Raw genomic sequence first — 15,708 nt, 5'->3', positions numbered from 1 at the left:
AGAGAGAGAGGAGGAAGCAGGCTCCCCGCGGAGCAGAGAGCCCAATGCGGGGCTCCATCCCAGGACCCCGAGATCCTGACCTGAGCCAAAGGCAGAGTCTTTAAGCCACTGAGCCACCCAGGCGCCCTAGTATTAAGCAACTCTTACAGTAAATTTCAATAAAAGTAAATAAATGAAAACTTCCATCAAAAAAAAAAATGACAAAGACAAAAGCTGTCAAATTTTATAGTCAAACTTAGATAAAATCTTAATAGGCTTTTACCGACTGTGAGGATCAGGGAAAGAACATAATCCCTCTGAATCCCAGTTCTAAATGCAGGAATAATGATGCAGCTACAAAGCTGTCACTTTATATGCATATTAATAATACGTCTTGCAAAACCTGGCACACATCAGGCTTTGGGTAAATATTAGTCCCTGTTTCCTCTTCCAATTTTCCCTAATGTAATTCAATTTTCGGAGTCTGATTTTGTTCCGAATTTGTATAATAATCATCAACACATTCCATAATTTATGCTTACCATTTAGTGAGGAAAAATAGGAATTGCTGATGTTCCAGATATTCAGAATATTAGGAGAAACAAAAGAAGGAAACACTAAAAATTTTGTCAGTGTTGTGAAACGATTTCAATGTTTCTATACCTAAAAATGTTTCAATAGCTGAAACAGGAAAATTTGAAAGCATAGAATACTTATGCTTAACATATTTTATTGCAGTATTTGTTCATATTTTCTCTTAAGAAAATGTGTTATCAATCTATGAGATAGGAATCTCTCATTATGTTAAATTGCAAAGGATTGATCTTCATGTAGATTTGTAATTAATATAGCTTTTCTTTCTTTTTTTTTTTTTTTTTTTCAAAATAAAGCCCTAAAAAGAAGTTAGTTGTTAACTAAAAAGTGCAGTCCTTTTCCATGGGATTAAAGATGTCTTCATCAAGAATTATAGTAATTTTTAATATTTTAATACTAAGCTAAACTAGTTATTGTGACCCTTTAACAATTAAAAATAACTTATTAAAAATAACTTATTTGAAAAGTGCTCTCTTTTTTAAAGATTATTTATTTATTTATTTGATAGAAAGAGACACAGTGAGAGAGGGAACACAAGCAAGAGAAGTGGGAGAGGGAGAAGCAGGCTTTGCTGAGTAAGGAGCCCAATGAGGGCTGGATCCCAGGACCCCAGGATTATGCCCAGAGGGAAGACAGACCCACCCAGGTGCCTGGAGGAGTGTTTTATTTATTTATTTATTTATTTATTTATTTATTTATTTATTTTTCAGAGAGAGAGAGGAGCGAGAGCGAGCACAGGCAGACAGAGTGGCAGGCAGAGGCAGAGGGAGAAGCAGGCTCCCTGCCAAGCAAGGAGACAGATGAGGGACTTGATCCCAGGATGCTGGGATCATGACATGAGCAAAGGCAGATGCTTAACCAACTGAGCCACCCAGGTGTCCTAGGAGTGTTCTTTTTAAATAACATGTTTATAATCACAATGAAGGTGCTAGAAATGATGTTCAGTATTTGCAGAAATCTGCTTATTTTATATATAGTCATTAACAATTCTATACATCATCATCCAGTGTTTACCAAATTGTTTTGTAACAAATTACAATTAAAACTAACATCTATTCAATCAAAACTCTCCCCTAGTTATCCAAATCTCCTTTTAAGACATCCTGATGCATCAAGGATTTTATCAGTTTTACTCCCTAAAATTCTCTCTCCTAACTCCAGTTTGGACTAATTATCCTATATGCCTGAGACATCTATCTCATTAAATAGAACAGGAGTTCTTTGACTATTTAAAGTTATATTAAATTCATCTTTGTAAGGTAATTTATTATACAGTATGTACTCATAATAAGAATTTTAAATATTAACAAATAGAACATTAACTATTTTTTCTCATCATTTATTTTACATTTTAATATGTTGAAAATGATCTGAATAAATATTTTATAATGATTACATACCTATGTGTTCTATAAGCTGCCCACATTAAAGACGTCATTCCATCCTGATCCATCAGATCTACATCCTGATAGAATAAAAAGAAAAAAGTCAGACAGTAAAAATTTCTAAGTTCCTGCCAAATATACTTGGAAAAATCAAATTACATAACACAGGAGAAGCTAATATAACACTCATCTCAATCAAGGCCAGTTTATTAAAATTTTTCTTTTTTAACTTCTAAAATTAAACTATTTATTGTCACTAAATATTTTAATTAATGGACATATATTTATTGACTATACATTAAATATGTATTTAATTAACATATATTATAGATTTCATTTTTCAGATGCTTTAATTACCCTTTTAATGTTTTGCATTTAAAGATCTTGACATATTCTTCATCTTTCATCCACAGATCAATATATGAAATTCTTCTTTCTGAAATGTTGTTTTTATATTTGATAGCTATAAGACCACAATAATGACATTCAATATATGTTAGAAAAAAAGATCCAGAGATCACAAACTCACCAGTTTATGATAAAATGAATTATCTTATTAAGTAATTTTTATGAAGTACTATCAACTATGGTTTTGTTTGAATATCATTATATATTTTTCTATACTCTTAAATAGATATTTGGTCCATTAACTTTCTATTTCAAACATTTTGGTGGGTATATATCTTTATAATGTAAGCTCTTTATTCTTCTGCAAAGCAATAGATACAGGCTATTGCTGACATTACAATAATTCCAACTAGTCCCACATTCCAGTACTTTAGATATTGATGACATAAATGTAAGATATATTTTAAAATCTCAATATGAGAAAACTAATACTTTCATATAGAAGAAAACAAAGCTAATGGACATTATTTAGACTTGAAAAGGCAAACATAAATAGGAAAATGATGTAATTACATCATTTTTGTCTAAGCTGCCAAATAAAAATGACATATTGATTTTTCTCTATTTGGTATAGTATACCTAATTATTCAGAAATACTCATTTGTTTAAAATAGCACAAAAAGTGACTGCTTGGGATTTCAGTTATGCACAATAGTACTAGTTACATAGTGAGAAGACTAGCAAAGTGTTTGGGAATTGGAAAAGATTTATTTTTCCATTTAGGAAGAAAATCCATTTTCCTAATAGACAATTTGGTGAATTTTTCATTTCCAAGAAAGCAGAAACTAACTTTAGAGATCAAAGCCAATAGACAAAGCTGGACCCCTTCCTTAATAAAACTGGGACACTTTAAGAAAAGATACATTAGATACCTATATTTCTGAGAAAGTCATCGCTAGTTTCTGATATTCATATTCCTGTACTTCATATGCAAGGTTTCTCATCAGTGACACTATGATATTTTGCTGAGTAATATTTTGTTTGAGTAATATTTTGTTATATAGAAGGTATCCTGTGCATTTTAGAATGTTTAACAAGACCTCTATCTGGCCTCTACTCACTCGTCCAATATCTACCTGCCCTGAATTATGACAGTTAAAAAAAAAAAAAAACCTCTGCATTTTAATGATACGTCCCAGGGAGACAACATTGCTTCAGCTGACTTTTTAATCTATATCTAGAACATAACACATCATTTATCTATTATTTTTGGGTATTTTAAGTTTTTTTCCCAATGTTTGGCAATTATGAGTAATGCTTTTTGAGACATCGTTTACAAATCTTCCTACGGATAAAGGTTTTTATTTCTCCTTGGTATACCTAGCAAAATTACAGGGAGCTATTTTGGCTGGGATACCATCTTTCCACACTGGTTTCTCTGAGTGCTTCTCATTCTTATGTGGTCTGCAGTTTAGGTCTGCAGTTTAGGTCTACAGTTTACTACAAAATTGTCTTATTGTCAACCTCATGACTCCTTTGCATTTGGCACTCTGTTTCAACTACTTCTGGGTTTCTCTTAAGAATGGGAGTAATTTTTGTCATAGCTCTTCCAGGCTAAGCTGTGGGAAAGACAGTGGGTTTCCTCAGATCAGTTCATGTCACACTCAGGCAGATGGAATATTCCTGTTCCTCCTTTACAATGTTGAGACATAAGAACTTCACTTGGCTCACTAGCCCCTTTCCTTCTATGCTCCATTGATATCTTGCATTCTTCACTGATTCTACCCAGGAAGCAAAAAATCAAAGGCAAACCCTCTAGATGCACACTCAACAAATGTGTCTGAAGCCCTTCTGTTGTTCCACTACACCGGGTCCTTTTCCAGATAATTTTCTGGACCCAGAAATAAGATATCTACAATAGTTCTTCTCTCAGTGCTGCACTGACTTCCCATCCTCACCAAGAAGCCAAATAACAGGTACATTAATCTGTGATCCAGTGATTAAAAGGTCAAAAGTCCCTGCCATGACAACAGATTCTTCTCATCCACAAAACTGGGAAGTGGACATTGGAAAGTACTATATGAGAGTCTTGTATTATCTGACCTGGATTGCCAGACACAACAGCCAAGGCTTCCAGGAAAATGATCTCCATGCCACTGTTCTCTACCAAGACTGGCACAAAGACATCTAGTTGTCCAGGGGGTAAGGGGAAAGAAGAAGAAAAAGAAAAACATCCAGAACCCTGGCTTCAAGGGTATCTCCATAATACGTGTTTTAGCTTTCCAATTCTCTAGACATGGGGAGGGAGGAATATATTAAAATCAATGCAAATATCACTCTACTAAAGCAGATTTACTAAATTATTTAGTGAGGGAGAGATAAGCTCTAACACCTCTCTTGTATAGATTTCAATGAATACTGGTTTGTGGGATGCAGAATGTTCCAAGGGAGGAGGAAAAATCAAGTTGCCTACAGGCAGCATTAAAGAATGAGCATTCGTGGTAAAATGCCAAAAGATATCTCAGGAAAAAGTGGTGTGAATCTCTACAGCACATGTGGAGGAAAAATCACTGTTATGCCTAGTTTTGTATTTCTAATACTATATTATTTATAATGTTGTTTTATTATATAGTATTATGTTACTATAAATTTCTCTCCAATTTTATGTTTAAGGTGCCACAAAATCTGTTTTTGCTCCTGCTTTGTGTAGATTCCACTAACACTGAAATAGCAATTGCCTGGAGTTTAAGAAATAAGTATGGGCTGGTGATATATATACATGGGAATTGTCAGCATACAGAGAGAATTTAAAGTTATGAATCAGAATGGATTACCAAGGGAGTAAGTACAGATAGAAAAGAGGTTCAAAGAATGATCCCTCAGGCACACCCAAATGTAGAGGCCCTGAAGAATCCAATGTTAGAGACATTGCAACTGGATGAAAAAAGGCCAAAAAAGGATACAGAAAAATAACAGTGTATTAAGAAAATAAAGAAATGTGGTGGTTTGGACATCAAGTGAAAATAAATGTTTCTTTCTTTCTTTCTTTCTTTTTTTTAAAGATTTTCTTTATTTGTCCGAGAGACAGAGCACAAGCAAGGGGAACGGGCAGAGGGAGAGGGACAAGCGGGCCTCTTGCTGGGCCAGGGGCCTGACATGGGGTGTGGGCCGATCTCAAGACCCTGAGAGAATGACCTGAGTGGAAGGCAGATGCTCAACCCACTGAGCCAGCCAGGGCCTGGAAAGTAAATGTTTCTAAAAGGAAGTGTTCAACAAGGCCACGATGGCTGATACGTTAATATCCAAGATAAAGGTAGTAACAACAACAAAAACAATAGGTAACACGTATCACACTTACCTTATGCCAGGGAGTGTTCTGAGCACTTCAGGTCTGTGAAAACTCAATCCTCACAACAATTCCATGAGACAAGTGTTAGCATATTTCCAAATTTGCAAATGACAACTCTGAGACCCCAATGGTGAAGTGACACACCCAAGATCATACAGGTAGCAAGGAGAGGGATCAGGATTTGCACTCAGGCTACCTGCCTCCTGAGTCCACATGCTTAAGCATCTTTTACATAACCATGTCTTCCTCAGTGTCTGAGAACAACTACACACATTTGTATCTTCTTTCCATGAGTTTTGCTAATGACTACTTCAGACTTGAATGTGTTCATTGTCTAGGAAATCTGCTTATTTAGTACAATTATGGGTAATTTATTTCTGTCTTACAAATTAATATCTTATATGAACTCAAAAAGCAACTTCATTATATGTGGTTTTGAATCCTAGAATTATTTCCTAGAATCACCTTTTTCCCTGACTTCATACTCCCTTCTATTATAGTCAGATATCTGCATTTTTTGGTCGAATTGTCAAACATGAACACACCACCAAAACGTAAAGAAGGACAGAAATTGAGCTGTTGGTGAAGGATTCAGTGCACCTGTTTCTAATTAAGACCTGGCAGTGGCTGCTAAATCCCTCTTCCGTATATCTGGACAGAGGCTTCTGAGACCATGTTGTCTCTTTATCCTCTGAGTTACTCCAGAACCAGTCCAGCAGGGAGGGTCTTCATCCCTGCTGTAAGAGATGCTCCCCACAGGGAGTCACACCCTCCAGCAAAGCTCAAACTATAATTGAGATTTCCTGGCAAATTCCATGGGAGGAGAATCAAACCCTAAAGAGCCTTGCAGGAAAGACTTTCCATTGATTTCAGCTCTGCCTAGTTCACCACAGAACTTTTACAGACGGTAATAAATTGGTTAGTGTTTTAAGACAGATTCTTCTACTATAGGGAACAAAAGAAGAAAAAAAAAGGAAGGGAACAGATGAAATCAGATGAAATGTGTTTTCTCTGAAGGTGAAAAGAAATTTCTGCCCTTGATGTCATTTCGGATACCCATGACTAAACAGAGACGGACATGACCAAGGGGTGGATAGAATTCATGTTTGCTGTGAATTTTATTTCAGTGTAGCAAAGATGATCATCTTCAGCTTATAAAACAGTCACAGAAAGAATGAGAATCAGACACCTTAAAATTATTCAGTGGCAACTGTGTGATATGGTGTGACAGAGTGTCACTAATACCTGTGGTATAATCCGTATTTATAAACAGAGACTGCTACTAGTCACAAATCCCAAAACAAATACATTTGTTGTACTGTGATGCCCTTAGGAAGAATTGCATTTGATCATCTGGCTTGGTCTTCTCTGAATGATTTTAACTGAACTAAAAGAACTGCAGTAATATCTGAACTAAAGGTCCCACTGAATTGATAAAAGAGAGTGTCAAAAACCTATTTCTTTGAAAAAATTGGAAAGATCCCCAGTGGGGTTGAGGTTATGTGGAAATCCTGCCTCAAATAAAATGAGGGAGAAATCTCACACTTCCTTGCAACAAGAAAAAACAAGAATAACAATAACTTTATTAAAATGATGTATAGAGCATATTCAACAAACAGAAAAACATAACCAAATTTATCTGAGAATTTCATCAAGAATAGAGTACAACATCTGGATGCTATAGTTTTGGTGTTTATGTTCCAAAAAAGCTTGTTTTTGCCATCAGTTTTGCTTAATATAAAGGTGCCCATATGTGTCCAAATTCATGAGGAGTTCTTTACTGGAGCTGTTACTATTACGTTTCTTTAAATTGTTTATTAAATAGCCATTCCAATAACCTAAAGAACTATTTTCCTTAAAAAGTGTATGACAAATTTTATTTTGAAATATCTTGTACTTTCAGTCCAGTTCACATGTAATTATATTCATGACCACTCTCTTTCTTAATTAATAGTATTGAATGTTGGTGTACTGAAACATTTCAAATTACAAATATCATAAAGGGGGATCAATTGCTGAGAATGGACAGGAAATAATTATTTTGTTTGCTTTTCTTTGTTGGGTTGAAATAAGGATTGTTTATTGAGAATGAACATCATAAAACCATATATATATATATATATGTGTGTGTGCGTGTGTGTGTATATATATATTAGGTGTCATAGATGGAGAACAGATTTGAAAATGGGACTTTCACATACTGATAAAATCTCATCAGATAAAAGGTGTTATCTGTGTTATGTCTTTATTTCCTGACTGTGGAGTTATGGACTACCCACTTATAAATTTGAGTCTCTTCCTTACCAGTTGAGTGACATTGGACTTGCTGGTAGTCTTAAATGTATAATTGGGATACTAATATAATTTACTTAATACAGTGATTACTGGGCAAAATGGAATAATATATATATATAATATATATAAAGAGCAAGAAGAAGCATCTCCTTCATAATAAGTACTCAATATATGGTAGCTATTTTTCTCCTCCTTATTAAATTATATAGTTTAATATTATAAAGACAATAACTTTTTTGATATATATAAATTGTAGAAGTTTATATTTCAAATACAGATGACCTGAATATTTAGATCCTAATAGCCATTTTCCTCATTTTTCTTTTGTTTTTATAACATTTTATTTATTTATTTGACAGAGAGAGAGAGAGAGCACAATTAGGCAGAGAGGCAGGCAGAGAGAGAGGGGGAAGCAGGCTCCCCGCTCGGCAGAGAGCCCGATGTAGGGCTCGTTCCCAGGACCCTGAGATCATGACCTGAGCCGAAGACAGAGGCTTAACCCACGGAACCACCCAGGTGCCCCTCCTCATTTTTCTATGTATTACAGTTTTTAACTGAGTTGAGTAATCTTAATAATTGAATGTCTTTATCAACTAGAGTGTACAAAACTATGATTGATTATCAAAAACAATTGCTCCCAAAAGGAGCCGAACTTCTAGGATGCTTTGGCCAACAGATAGTTATCAAGTTGACAATTTTAAGGCAGCTATACAATTTATATCATTATTGTTACTTTTAAAACTGTGATTATGAATATCTCTTTTGTTCAAATGAAGAGTATCACCTACTGATATAAAAGCTTTAGTGAAGATTAACAGTTCTCCACAAAATTTCTTTTAGGTGTGACATTCTATCTCACTACATTAATTACTTCAAGATACAGTCAATTCTTATAATTTATCATAGTTATATTCTGTAACGTGGCTACAAATGCTCACTTAATTAGTACTGAATCATTTCTCCTAAGAAAAATACAGGGTTAAGTTCCTGTGAGTCTCTGGTCACATTTTCAGAAATTGATCATTAAATGACTTGTTTTATGCATTTACTTAATACATCATTGATTCATTAATACTGAACTCAATGAACTCAGTAGAAGTCAACTGCACTGTAACTCCTACCTAATGGAAGCTTATCTAACACACATATTTTTTCCCTAAGGCACATCACAGCCTGCTTGTACTTAGGAACAGGAAACACACTATAACACTATGCATGGGTGTCATTTTAAACCAAAACCACCAACAGAAAGCACAAAAATTTAAGTGTAGCATGAAATAGACCACAGAAAGAACACTAATTTACAACATAACAGGAAACCGAAAAAATTTGAAAAAAAAAATGGAAGAAGAAGAGAAAAAGCTTATGTGAGAACACGTGAATGAGGTAACTCAAACTTTTTGCTTCTCTACTTATGTCTATAAATGACTATCAAAGTGTCATGAGTTTTCATTTGGGTTCTCAAATACATTTTACTGAGTAGGCAAATTTGAAAAAACAGAATCCATGAATACAGAGGGTTGACTGTATTTATGGTGAAATTCTGTCTTCAATGGATTAGTCTAGTGGAACTGCATCCTATTTTTCAAGTTGTCATATATTAATCATAATCTTCACATCCTAGAAAGAATGTGAATCAACCAATTCCCTCCCTAAAATATTATCTCCTTTTTTGTCTTCCCTGTGAGAGTTGGGGAAAATTTGTGTAATAATGAATATAGATCTATTCAATGCACTTTAAGATCTAATTAAAAAAAAAAAAGAATTTTTACCATAAAAAAGATTTTCCTTGTAACACAATACCCTACATTTCTGAGCAACAATGATAACAACAATAGTACCAAAAAAGCAGCTTTTCTTTTTAAAATTTTCTTGATTTAGGGATGCAAATTACTACTCTAAAAGTCTACATACATCCTAGAAGTAAATACAATTAAATATATTCTTGTGGCTTTACCGGCCTCATAATGTAGTCTCCAGCTTTACTCCAGGGAACAATGGTATATGTGAGACCACATTTTGTAGCTCCTTAGGTCATGGAAGAAAAACAGCACAGATGTTGCCGAGCTCAAAACTAACATAAAGACAGAAGGTTCTCTGACTAGTTGATAAAGAAGTATGTCCCCAGAGAGAAAATATTGACTTGCTAAACACCTTTTTGTTTATTTATTATCTCAACTTTTTTTCACAAGGTTTAAGATGGGCATCTCAATCATAATCTAATCTACCCAAGAGTTTCATCTGTTTGTTTTGTTTTGTTTTTGGTCTTTTAAAAGTTATCTAAATGGGGAAATTGATCAAGCAGATCAATTTTGACATTTTCTAAATTCACTGAAAGATGAAAAAGAGTGACCTGAGAGGCTCGTGGGTGGCTCAGTGGGTTAAAGCCTCTGCCTTCGGCTTAGGTCATGATCTCAGGGTCCTGGGATCGAGCCCCTCATTGGGCTCTCTGCTCAGTGGGGAACCTGCTTCCCCCTCTCTCTGCCTGCCTCTCTGCCTACTTGAGATCTCTCTCTCTGTCAATAAATAAATAAAACCTTAAAAAAAAAAGAGTGACTAGAAAATTTCTAAAGAGCATTTTCAGTTTAACGAAAACTATGACTCCTAAAAATATTAATTCAAACTTGAATATTCGAACAGTAAAATATATTTTGAAGCTATTCTTCATTATTTCTTTCATGCTATGAAAATCAAACAAAAGTAATTATTTACTAATAATCATACTTTTTAATCAATGACTTCTATAATTACAAGAGAAAAATAATATATTTAAAGAAAGAAAGAAATGTGTACTTTCAAAACAGAAAACCAGATGACTGTGCTGCTAAAGTGCAAGGGTTAGATGATATTCAGGGATTTGCAGTCTAATTTTTAGTAATCAGTTATTCAAACACACACACATAGGGGCACCTGGGTGGCTCAGTGGGTTAAGCCTCTGCCTTCGGCTCAGGTCATGATCTCAGGGTCCTGGGATTGAGCCCTGTGTTGGGCTCTCTGCTCAGTGGGGAGCCTGCTTCCCCCTCTTTCTCTGCCCTTCTCTCTGCCTACTTGTGACCTCTGTCTATCAAATAAATAAATAAAATCTTTAACAAAAAATAAACCAAAAAACACACACACATAAACAACCATTTAATGTATAGTGCTTTCCAATCTTCATTGTGTAAATACTGCAACCATGGTTGATTTCTAACTGCCAACATGTCAGGAAAGATGGAACACAGATATGGTAAGTAACAGGAACATTCAGCTCTCATAAGCTGGTAAAAGCTGACTCCATCACAGTACCGGTTATATCTCTGAACAATTTTTTTTCATAAATATGATTTTTTTTTTTACCAATCAACAGATAAAATTACATTCCTTAAGAATACAGCTTATTTTGCATTATATGTAGCTCTTAGGGCAAAACATGCCAATATTCCTGAAGCTTAATTGATCTTACTGATTTTTTTCTCAAAATTTTATATACTACTGAAATACTGTTATTAGCAAGTATTTTAAAAGACAAAAATTATCATTTATAAATACCTACTTTGTATATAAATGATTATTTCTTATAAATATTTAGATTGACATGGTTAGACTGAAAACCAATCTTGAATTTTATCTGGCATCCTTCCTAATGCCTAAAAGTGCAATTCATGAGTGTATGTGTTTGTGAGTGTGGGTGTGTTTGTGGATGACTATGAAGATGAATGTGAATGTTTTTGTGAGAAGGAAGGAAAAAGACAGTACAGAGAAAGAATTATCTTTCTTAAATACTGTTAAGATATTACCAGTAAACTTAATTGACAAGAAAATATTGTATAATTTACTGCATGGCTAGGAAATTATTTATGACAAGGTGTCTCGTGAATATATCAATATATTGAAAGGATCAAGGTGTTTTTTTTTCCAGTTAAATTTATAGTGTCTATTTTGCTTTTTATTTAACATTTTTTTTTTTTTACTCTAAAATTACGATTCCAAAATAGCATTACTTTTTCTTCCTTTTTGTGTTTGGTATTTATAATAGGGTTTGAATCATCAAAGTCTGCTTTCAGGTATTTGAAGCAGTAGTAGATGAGAAACTGTGAATCACAGGTTAGGAACATTGATATAGATTCCTATTCAAATTTTAGACTATAATTGCATCATTTTGCATAAACTCATATTTAAAGCACATTTAGATTCCATGCACTATCAAATTGATGTGTAAGTTTTCACAATCACTTCTATAGCAAATGATTTTTTTCAAGAGTATAAAGTTTTCACTTATATTTTATTTGTCTCTTTTTGTTCTAACTGAATCAAGATCAGTTAAGCCCTTAACTATTGCTATTTTGCTAATGCTCATTTAATGCAGCAAGTTGGTTGAAGTGTAGTTTCATAAAAGTGTATGACTTTTATGCAACCATGAAGTGAGCATATGCCAAATGTTTTATTCAACTCATTATTTAATTACAGAACAATAAGATGGTAAAATTAGTTGACACTATTTGATGACCTTATATTACAGACAGTTTAATGAATGAAAATTAGGTTTTGATTGCAATATTAGATACTAAATGAGTATGTCTTATCTGATAAAAATAAACTTCCACTAAAGATAAATTATTTACATGTTTAGGTACAATTATCTACATCTTAACATGTAAAATACACTAAGTTTGTGGCCTTTAATAAATAATCTTAACAGTACAGTTTCCTGATTTTCTTTTATTTTTCAAATCCTATTAAAAGAATTGCCTAAATTGCTCTATTTTATATTTAAACATAATTTGAGATATTTAATGTTTGATGAGATGAAAGCTAAAATGTATTTAGATCTTAAATTTTTCTTACAAATATCCATACTTTTTCAACAAATATTTTTGACTCCCACTTTTGTGTTAGATATTGCTCTGTATGCTATATATATAATAATGGTCAAAGAAAAAATCCCTGCATTCATAAAACTTAAATTTTAGGGGCGGAGAAGAGAGACATTAAAACTACTCAGGGTATACTGGATGGCTCAGTTAATTAAGCATCTCAGTTAATTCAGCTCCAGTCATGATCCCAGGGTCCTGAGATCAAGTTTTTCATTGGGCTCCTTGCTCAGTGGGGAACATGCTTCTCTCTCTGGCTACCTCTCTCCCTGCTTGTGTGTTCTCTCTTTTTCTCTCTTTAACAAACAAAATCTTTAGGGGGAAAAAAAAAGAGCTACTCAGAAAAATATAAGTAAAATCTATAACTTTTTAAAATAATTATTTATTTTAGAGAAAGGGGAGGGGCAGAGGCAGAGAAAGAGTCTTAAGCAGAAATCTCACTGAGCATAGAACGTGACTAGGGTCTTGCTCTCACGACCCTGATATCAGGACCTGAGCTGAAACCTAGAGTCAGCACTTAACTGTGCCACCCAGGTGCCCCAATTCTATAACATTTTTGAATGTGCTATGAAAGAGGAAACACTGTAAAAAGATAATGGGAATCTTTTTCCTGTCATGGTTTGCATGGAGTTAGCTCATGGGTCTGGGAGATCCGAAAATTGAGATAATCTTTGCTCCCCGACAGCTGCACCCGATGGCTCTGCAGGCCTCACCGTGCCACAAAATGAATATATTGAGTTATACTGGAAGCGCTATGGCTATCCGTTGGATTACCATGAGAAAAAGAGAAAGAAAGTAGGTCGAGAGGCTCATGAACATTCAAAGAAGGCAAAAAAGGTGATTGGTCTGAAAGCTAAGCTCTACCATAAACAGCACCATGCTGAGAAAATACAAATGAAAAAGACTATCAAGATGCATGAAAAGAGAAACACCAAACAAAAGAATGATGAAAAGACTCCACAAGGAGCAGTACCTGTGTACCTACTGGACAGTGAGGGACAGTCCCGAGCTAAAGTACTTTCCAATATGATTAAACAAAAAGGAAAAGAGAAAGTGGGAAAATGGGAAGTTCCTTTACTCAAAAGTTCGTGCCTAGGGAGAAACAGAAGTATTAAGAACAGGAAAGAGAAAGAAGAAAACATGGAAGAGAATGGTCACTAAAGTCTACTTTGTTGGAGATGGCTTTACTCGAAAACTGCCTAAATATGAAAGATTCATTAGGCCAATGGACTTAACGTTTCAAAAAGGCCCATGTAACATATCCTGAATTGAAAGTCACCTTTTGCCTGCCAATACTTGGTGTTTAAAAAAAAAAAAAAAAAAAAAAATCCTTCATCCACAATATATACAATTTTGGGTGTTATGACCAAAGGTACTGTAATTGAGGTGATTGTGAGCTAGTTGGGCCTTGTGACACAAGGAGGTAAAGTTATTTGGGGAAAATATGCCCAGGTTACCAACAATTCTGAAAATGATGGATGCATAAATGCAGTCCTGCTGGTTTGACAGCAGTTTCAGACAAGTAATTCCTTATAATTACTGAAGACTACACACCAATCAGGAAGACGACTATTACTGTGGTGGTTCTGAAAACTACCGAACAGCCCTACAATATCTGCAGTCATCAAGAGAAGCATTTATTCTATTGTGAAAAACATTAAAATAGACATTTATTAAAAAAAAAAAAAAGATAATGGGAATTTGTAATGGAGGTTGGGGGAGAGGAAGATTTCACCATGAAATTGGGTAGTGAGGGTAGTCTCATTAAAACGATGAGATAACGAGCAAAAAGAGAGCCTAATCCACACATAGTTTTAAGTTAGAAAGTAAATAAGTAAAATGAAATGATAAGATTTACCCCAGTAGGAAAAAACACACCTGGTGTCAAGATCTCAGCTTCTATGTACCATTCTCCTATAAAAGGAACCAAGGATCCTTAAGTAAATGGCTGATTTTAGGACTGGGATAGTGAAAGTGCAAGGTAATCCTGCAGCATCTTGTAGGACCAGGAACTTAGGTACAGAAAAAAACAAAAAGCTGGGGCTGGTGAAAGGGCTACAGGAGCCAACGTCAAAGGACTCTCAATGGCCTAAGCCGGAACAATTTGAGTAATAAAATAAGTAGCATAGTACTAAATCATAACCCAAATATATAAAATAAATATTCATAAGGTCATATGATATAAATGGATGATATATATAAATATCCATTGATATAAATGGATGATTATATAAATACAGAAGAATGAAAAAATCTTCTTTACAGAATTCTAATGTATATTAGATACACCCTCCTGTAGATGAAGCTTAATCCTTAATCCCACTCTCTCTTTTTTTTTTTTTTTTTTTAAAGATTTTATTTATTTATTTGACAGACACAGATCACAAGTAGACGGAGAGGCAGATAGAGAGAGGAGGAAGCAGGCTCCCTGCTGAGCAGAGAGCCCGACGCGGGACTCGATCCCAGGACCCTGAGATCATGACCTGAGCCGAAGGCAGCGGCTTAACCCACTGAGCCACCCAGGCGCCCAATCCCACTCTCTCTTGATGGTGGGCTCAATTTAGTGATTTGTGTCCAAGTAACAGAATACGGAAAGGGAAAAATTATAACTATACAATAGAGAAACCTGCCAAACACTACCCTAACCAAGCGATCAAGGATAGCATCCTCAGTTATGTCATGCAGATATCATTTATCTCCTAATATAATGTGATGAAAAGAGCATGTCACCACTGTGATATTCTTTCCAAAAACCCTTAGTCACAGTCCAATCATGAGAAAAAGGAACTCTAACTTAAAGTGCATTCTGGAATTATCTGACTAGTATTCTCCCAAACTGTGAAAATCATGAAAAATAAAGACAGAGTGAGGAACTACCATACAAGAAGAAAGGAAGGGGACACAACTA

The 15,708-nt window shown here is 34.6% G+C and overlaps 1 pseudogene; it reads left to right on the top strand.

Moving 5' to 3' along the window:
• Positions 1–11,148: 11,148 nt before the first annotated feature.
• On the top strand, positions 11,149–14,385 carry LOC116877440 (annotated as a pseudogene).
• The last annotated feature ends 1,323 nt before the right edge of the window (positions 14,386–15,708 follow it).

This window comes from Lontra canadensis, unplaced genomic scaffold (assembly GCF_010015895.1).
Source record: "Lontra canadensis isolate GAN:19392208 unplaced genomic scaffold, GSC_riverotter_1.0 scaffold52, whole genome shotgun sequence".
Classification (NCBI taxonomy): Eukaryota; Metazoa; Chordata; class Mammalia; order Carnivora; family Mustelidae; genus Lontra; species Lontra canadensis.
Note: the sequence above shows the minus strand (reverse complement) of the source record. Positions and strands in the feature narration are given on the sequence as shown.